This window comes from Populus euphratica, unplaced genomic scaffold, assembly GCF_000495115.2.
Source record: "Populus euphratica unplaced genomic scaffold, PopEup_1.0 scaffold253.1, whole genome shotgun sequence".
In the NCBI taxonomy this organism is placed as follows: domain Eukaryota; kingdom Viridiplantae; phylum Streptophyta; class Magnoliopsida; order Malpighiales; family Salicaceae; genus Populus; species Populus euphratica.
The window spans coordinates 75,279-82,853 of record NW_011500133.1 but is presented as its reverse complement, the minus strand read 5'-3'; the positions used below and the strand labels follow the sequence as shown (position 1 = coordinate 82,853).

Below are 7,575 nucleotides of genomic sequence, written 5' to 3'. Positions count from 1 at the left end.
AAATGTAAATTTGGGATTGAGTTAGGTAAGGACTATGGATACGGTGTATTTTACTGAATCTCCTAACTTTATTTTGGAAGGTTTGGTGAAGGGTTGGCAGGGAATTTTAGGATTTGTCTAGGAATATAAAATTATTTTCATTTTCTAATTCTAGTTTCTCTTTTCTTTTGTAGCTTCTTTCAATATAGAAAAATATGTTTATTTATTAAGAATGAAGAGGATTTGTTTTCCTTAATAATAATAATTATTATTATATAAACATCGAGATTATAAATATTTAAAGTAAAAAAATCAAAACCATAATTAATAATTATTATCTTAATATTTTATTTCGGTGATAATTTAATTTTAAGATTTTAATTTTATTCAATTCAAATTGGAAATTACGATGAACAAGCTGTGCTTGTTAACTCCAAAAAAAAAACATCTTTTATATTATTTTTATAATAAAAATAAATAAAATTACGACACTAGCTAAATATAAAAATATCAAAAAAATAAATATTTTAAAAATAGTTGTATATAAAAAATGTTGTATCATTGATATTTTTTATTTAAAAAACAGTGGATTTTTTTTAAAAAAAAAACTTTGAAGAACATCTAAAATAAGTTTTTTAAAATTAAAAAAAATTTGGAAAACTGAAAAAATAGTTTTTTTAACTTTCTTGAAGGAAAAGTATTGTATTTAAACAAAAAAATAAATTTTATTTACTCTAATTTTTCTAAAAATGAGAATATTAATCTATGAAATTTGTGGGTGACTTGGAAGTGTTTAGGTCCTATGTGAAGGAAAATAAAAGAAAAATAAAATAAATATGTTGTTTCCTTGCTTGCGTATAAATCAAGCTCCCCTGACTGGTAACTGTACAATTGACAGCTTGACATTGATGACTATAGTGGTTTTTTCCGTAGAGAGAAAGAGCTATGATTGAGGGTTGAGGCCGCTAGCAAGTGCATGTTTCTGTAGAGAGAGAGAGAGAGAGAGAGAGCTATGATTGAGGGTTGAGACCGCTAGCAAGTGCATGCTGTACATTGTTAGTGATTGCATCATGAAATTTAAAAGGCTGGTAGGTTGGTTATTTTTTTTTTTTATGTTCTTTAGATTTTGAATATATTATTTATAAAAATATTTTTTTAATTTTTTAATCTAATATAAAGGTTGTGTTTTTCTTAAAAACAAATGATTTTATAGTCCCTTATTAATATTTTACTTCATCTTATGGTTTAATAGGATTTTTAAATTTTTTAGTTTCAAATTATATGTTTGGATTGTTTATATGTTAAAAATAAATTTTAAAAAATAAAAAAATTATTTTAATATATTTATAAAAATTATTTTATATTATACTCAGGTTCAAAACCTCGTATTAAAGTTAACAAAGTTAGAAGACAATTCACTATAATGAGTCATTTGATGGTAGTCATATTGTACAAAGTTTAATAGTATATTTTTCGGTATGCTCTTAGCATTTTCTCTTGTTAATAATGATGTAGTTCTACTTTTATCTTCTTAATTTCATCTCACAGACTTTTGATTGGTGAAAATGGTGGTTCTTCAATTTTTTTATTACATTAAAAGATATTTTCATAGTCCTCCATTATTAATATCATTATTTTTCTCCATTATTAAACCATATTTTATCTGTATAGAAAACAAAAAAAATTGAATAAAAAAAATATTATGATAATCAAGTTGTAATTACAAATATCCAAGAGAAGCGAGTCTCTCGGGAGGAAGAGAAATTAGAACACGTCTAATCTTTGAGAAATATTTGATAAAATTGAGGATAATGCAACCATGACGAGGAAACCGAACGTGAATCGAGGATCATGTCCTAATGCAACCGTGACGAAGAAACCAAGTTGGTTCTCCTTTTCCATTCTAATTCCACGCTACAAAAATCCAATGAGATCGGACCACGTAAGAAAGCGACACATCATCCCATGTGAGGTTTCCATTTAGGAATCTTTAATTATCGATGCTAAAGTAGATATGATCATTAAATATGAGTATGTCACAAAATGTGGGGGTTGGCGTTAAAAGTTTTTAAAAATATTTTTGAATTTTTGAATTTTTTGAATTTAATTTTTTTATGTTTTCAAATTGTTTTCATATATTAATATTAAAAATTATTTTTAAAAAATAAAAATTACTTTAAAAAATAAATACTATTATACTTTTAAATAATTCAAACTCGAGTAAGCACTAAAGTAGGAGCATGAGCATCTCTCGAAGCTTTTAGTAAGTAGATGAAACGATAATCACTACCATAGTAGAAAGAAACAAACAAAAGATAGAAAGAAATTACTAACATCACATGGTGCATGGTTACGTGGAAGCCATGATAGAAAATGGGTGTCTCCAATTGCGATTTCTATATATTTGGTGAAAATTTTAACAAAAAAGGATCATTTTTCATGTTTGGTATAACCTAACGTAGAATCCAATCAATTTTTGACTACGTGATATATAATAAGAAATCGTTGCATCTCTTTAAAAGAAAATAAACCTAAAACCTCCAAATAAAAATTTCAAAATTGAAGAAGCATCATTGGTACATTTTATTTTAAAAATATATAAATTCATGCTGAAACTATATTAAAGACATTTATTTTACCTTGGTTTCTTCGATTAAACATATTTATATCATTATTATATTTATCCTTTCTATCATATGATAATGACCAAAGACAATCTAAATGAACACCTTTTAAAAATATTTATAGGACGTTAATTGCCTGTGAGAGCATTCACATTTCCTGCGATTCTATTGTTTTAAGCTATTTGGTTAACAGCTATCCACGTTTTCAAACTCCATGGGGCCCACACAAATTGCGTTCCAAACGTAGGATAAGCAAAAGCAACTTGTTGTTGCTTTTGCCGTGGCTGTTGTTCAGAAAACGCTGCAACCTTTACCAAAAAATTAATTAGCCCTATCTGTCCTTAACATCACGATCGTCTCCCCTTGTCCACATTCACCTCCCTAAGCTCTCCTCCTCCACAATTGCCCTCTTCTCAAAAAACCAATGCTCCTCTTCGTGCTTTCAATGTGGCAAACACATCCACACACACTCTTCATCCATTCTCTCACGCAGACCGTTATTAGTGTCTGTAGTCGAGTGTAGATCAAGCCCATTTGTCATTGATCTGCTGCCATGATGAACTCCTTTCACAGTTGAAGAAGACACGCACTGAACCAGGTAATTTTCTTCGCACTTGACCTAAAAAATGTATAGATCATACCTTATCAGCTAAAATAAACTGTTTTCTCTAATTAAAATTTTCTCTTGCTGTGTGTTTTCTTTGTCAGAACCAAAGAGAGCATCAAAATCATCCTCCTTGAAAGCTCTAGCACAAGCATCTTACCAATCTCTGTCTTAGTTGCACAAGAAAATTTAAGGTCAGTTTCTCTATTTCGGTTGCACAATTACTTTATATCTCTGATTATATGTGATTTTGGCTGTGCGTGGTGTGAAACCATCAAAATGTTAACATTTCCTTACACTTTTATGTATAGCTAGGCACAAATACATGTGCTTTCATGTTAAAGATTTTGATTTTGATGTGAGTTTTTTATTTAAATGGGAGCTAGTTGGTCATTACCTTCATTGTCTTTGCTAAATTTGGTTTAGCATTAGTAGAATGATTCTTTGTTTTTGTTTTAAATTAGTAAATTCAATCAAGAAAAGGTTAATCATTATTGTCAAGAGAAGGTTTGAAAAGAGTAGAGTATTACTTTATGTTAGCTAGAATTGCTGCCAATTTTTTTTTTTGATCAACTGGGATATGATAAAAATTATAAGATTTTGTTAACATAAATGATGTGATTGCGGAGTGTGAAAAAGGGATGGGCTTTTTTTTCTCAGGAAAGAAAAGAGCATAGGATTTTGCAATATGTGGATATTAGTGTTGTGGAAATCAAGAGTTTCTTTTACACCGGTTTTTTAGTTTAGAGTGGCAATTTAAGTTTTCGGGACAAGATTTTTATGGTTGTTATCGTATAACATGAAGGGAAGTTTCAAAGTATTAAGAGGGGATGATAAAAGTTATGGTTTATAATGTATATATGAAGGGAGAAGATTGTGTGGGGATTTTGTTGTTGCAAGGAAAGGGAGATGGTGAGTTAAATCTGTTGGTTTTTTCTTGTGTTTGTACTTTATATGCTTGTAAATAGTCTTCGTTCAGAGGTCTTATAATGACATATAAGCTTTCTTTTATAGAATATAAACTAAAGGTTTTCTTTGTCTAAACTTCTGCCAACTGTAATACTCTATACATCACATATTAATATATTATCATTATCTTCATTGACATTAAAATTGAAGAAATATTAGTAATACTAGGCAATGCAAACATTGACTTGTTGAAACATTAATGAAAATAAACCTAGCAATTATAATGTTAAGCTGATTATGTTAAGTCTATGTTCTCAATTTGCATTTTGTATTTTAGGTTGCGATTTATTAATTAAGATAGATGGTGCATTTCATGTCCTTTACATCACCTCTAGAAAATTAACCTGTTATTTGTTTATTAGAAAAAAACATTTTAACTAAGAGCATGGATGATTCTTAATCACAAGATAAAGCTTGTTGGACTAGAGAGATATTGCATGTTTTTTGTGACATATGTATTAAACCAATTGAGCAAGGTATGCAACCCAACACACATTTCGACAAAGCTAGGTGGAAATATATTATGAATTGCTTTAAGGATCAAACTGGCCATGCATTAACGAAAGCACAATTAAAGAATAAATGGGATAAAATTAAAAAAGATTGGAGAATATAGAAAAGGTCGATTTCTAAAACAGGAGTAGGATGGAGTGCTAAACTTGGAACAATTACAGCTATTGATGAATGGTGGCAAGCTAAAAACCAGGTCTGTTTTTTTTAATATGTTTAGAGTTGTAACAAACTATTTGATTGCGTTTTGATGCATTTTTTTATTCATTATCCCTTTATTATAGGAGATACGCAGAGTAAGAAAGTTTTGCATACTGGCATTGATCCAACATTGTGTTGTAAATATGATATCATGTTTACAAACACTGTTGCTACCGGTCAATATGTTTAGGCTCTATCACAGGGTCTGAATTCTAATGAAGATGGTGTCGGTCAAAGACAAACTAATGTAGTTAATAAGGACTCTCATCTTCAAGAAGGTAATGGAGATTTTGAGGAGGATAGTCTACCAAATTTTGTTACTGATGTTAATAATATGGTGGCTAGTGTCAATTTTGCCAACAACACAAGCAATCCCACTGGTAGTAGTAGGAAGAGAAAAGATGTGCAACAAAGTTCCCAACAACATGAGAAAAAAAAAGGGTGCCGAAAGGGGATCGTATTTGTTTTCACGATTAGATAAATTAGTTGATAGTGTGTCTACCGAAAGTGAATGCACGTCAAGTGTTTTGGATAAAAAAAGGATGTAGCATAAAAGAGGTGATGAAGGAGTTTCACTCCATTGAGAAAGTGGTGTTCGTGAGCTCTATTGTTTTGCAATTGAGTTTTTTTGGCTAGAAGTAGGAGGAAAACATGGGCAGTAATTGGTGATATGGACCAAAAATTTCAGTTGCTGAAATTAATGTTCGATCGAAGGGCAACCTACAGACCTTGAAGTAAGTTTACATTTGATATAGGAAAAAATAACAGTTATATAAGTTATTGTGTTATATGTTACAGCAATAAAATTTTATTGTGTGCCATATGTTTTGGTAATTATTGCATGCATTTTATATTTCAAGTGTTTTTTAATGTTTAGCACACTTATAATGTTTGGTTTGTATTCCAATGAGCCGTTAACATGTTGTATGGTTATGTGTTTTCTCACAGTTAAAAGTCTAAAAAAAGGTTAGGTGCATGAGGTGTTGCTGCGATTGTAGAATTGCCAAATGGTTGATGCAAACGGTTATGCCTTTAATATTTTTTCCTAGGTTTCTTAACTTGTAACGTATCATATGTTGAGCACTTCCTTTGTATTTATAGTTGTAGGTTAATTGGTTATGTTTGAGATGTTTTTAACAGCTATTGTTGTACCTTTTACAAGTTGTAATTGTAGGTTTCATGTTGACTTCGATAACCTAGTTTGAATGGTTGGAAAACTTTGTGTTCAGTTTGCTTTTTCAGCTTGAATTTTATATTGTAACTTAACGGATTTCATGGTTTTTTATGAGTTGAATGACAGTTGATTGGTTGAATGTTAGTTGACTTGAATTGCTGCTACAACATTGAATTATTGTTCCTTACTTGAATGTTTGATAGTGGGTTGAATGGGAGTTGCTGGGTTGAATGGTTGGTCATGGTACAAATATTGGTTTGCTGATGGGTATGACAGTAAATATATCTTGGTTTGTGCTCTGTGTGTGTTTCTATTTAAGATGCATTATCATTTCAAAGTATTTTCATTGGCTGACCATAAATTTTACAAGCATTCCCACGTGTATTGAAGGCTATTTTCAGGAGGTTTTGTTGTTGTTTTTAATTGCAACGTCAAGTTCATTGACTTTAAAAGGTTAGTTGTTGATTTTAGGGTGATTTTTTAGTTAATACAGCTTTATCTTTATGTTTTGTTATCAAATTTAGATGGTAAATCTGATAGGGCTGCTATTATTGTCAATAAAGCAAGTTCATTTTTATTTTTTTTTTCTATTTATACAACAATCCCTTATCTTTATTTTTTTTTTGTCATGAAACCTTAATTGCCTGTCATCACATATTTCAAGCATGCTAACATGTTTGAACACTGTTTTGAGGGTTGAATTTAAGTTTGTGCTGTAAAATATTGAATGTGTTACTTATAAGTAAAATTTGTGCGATTCGTTGGGTCGCTTCAATTTAAATGTTTTTTACTTAAATTAATGTCACTGTAAATAAGTTCGATTATTAAGGATTGCTTCAATGAAGATGTTTTGGGATAAGTTAATATCGCCATTAATGTTTAAAATAATGTAAACAAATTACGCAGTAAAAACTGTCATGTTACCTTTACATTGTAGGTTAAAAATTACAATTGTTGTTGTGTTGGAAAATATTGAATGAGTTACGTATAAGTTAAAGATGTTCGATATTTAGCGCTTGATCAAACATAAATGTTTTGTGTTAAGACCGTCATTAACAACACAAAAAATAAAAACATATTATTAAATGAACATGTATTATTTACCAGTACTTTGCAAGTTAAAAATTGATATTAAGTTGTGTTTGTAGATATAGATGCGAATTGGTTTAATGTGCTTTTTGATGACCATTATGAAAATGTTATGAATAATGCTGGTTGATGTATGTTTGATGGGTTTGCTGGTACAAGTTCAGAAAGTGGTTTTGGAGGTAGTTTCGGTGATGGTTATAGGAACTATAACAGTGAGGTTCAGGATGACAACCTAAATCAACAGGATGACGATGACAGTGGCAATTTATTTTGGCATAGAGGGTGTGATCGAACTAAATTAGTCATATGTACTGGCTTTGTATTACAATACATATATTTACAAAGAGTCATGTATAGATTCATACAACACTGGCATGCGATGGTTAACTGAAATTTTAAATGGGCATTGGATGCGTTACGTGAAT

General features: G+C 30.0%; 1 long non-coding RNA gene across 2 annotated transcripts; it reads left to right on the top strand.

Moving 5' to 3' along the window:
• Positions 1–2,784: 2,784 nt before the first annotated feature.
• LOC105110416 (uncharacterized) lies at positions 2,785–6,073 on the top strand. Of its 2 annotated transcripts, none has more exons than XR_839474.1 (3): positions 2,785–3,201; positions 3,312–3,401; positions 5,836–6,073. It is a non-coding gene; the product is annotated as an uncharacterized LOC105110416 (long non-coding RNA). The 2 variants fall into 2 exon arrangements; XR_839473.1 differs by having other exon boundaries at positions 3,312–5,621.
• Positions 6,074–7,575: the final 1,502 nt, after the last annotated feature.